This window comes from Brassica oleracea, unplaced genomic scaffold (assembly GCF_000695525.1).
Source record: "Brassica oleracea var. oleracea cultivar TO1000 unplaced genomic scaffold, BOL UnpScaffold16010, whole genome shotgun sequence".
Taxonomy (NCBI): Eukaryota; Viridiplantae; Streptophyta; class Magnoliopsida; order Brassicales; family Brassicaceae; genus Brassica; species Brassica oleracea.
This window is the reverse complement of record NW_013632528.1, coordinates 1-416: the sequence shown is the minus strand read 5'-3', so window position 1 is coordinate 416 and position 416 is coordinate 1. Positions and strand designations below refer to the sequence as shown.

General features: G+C 35.1%; 1 long non-coding RNA gene across 1 annotated transcript; it reads left to right on the top strand.

The window, feature by feature from the left end:
* Nucleotides 1-416, top strand: LOC106322336. Its single transcript, XR_001266361.1, has 3 exons — nt 1-46; nt 135-197; nt 348-416. It is a non-coding gene; the product is annotated as an uncharacterized LOC106322336 (long non-coding RNA).

The following is a 416-nucleotide window of genomic DNA, read 5'->3' as shown; positions in this document are numbered from 1 at the left end:
GGTTTCGTGGCAGCTCCATAACTTGAGTTTTAGGGGTTTTCAAAGTGTAAGCTCCATAACAATGGATTTTCCATAACAATGTAAGTTATCAATGGGTTTTCTGATTTATCTTCTGGTTTGTATTTGTCACGCAGAAACTTCGAATCCATATTTGGCTATTTGACCGGAAAGATCTGAAGACTGAAGAAATAATTAATGTAAGTCTGTACTCTGTACTACACATTTTTAGCTATGAATCCGTTGCGAACAGAGCTCCATGAGCATGTACTTTGTAATTCCTAGCTTAGTTTTCTTTGTAAATCAAGTTTAAATACACTATTTAATTGATGTCTTTTCGTTTTCTCAAGTGTTCAGGAATTCATGGTGTTCTTTGTGCGGCTGAATTCATGTAGTACAAACACTACTGAGTAATTTCA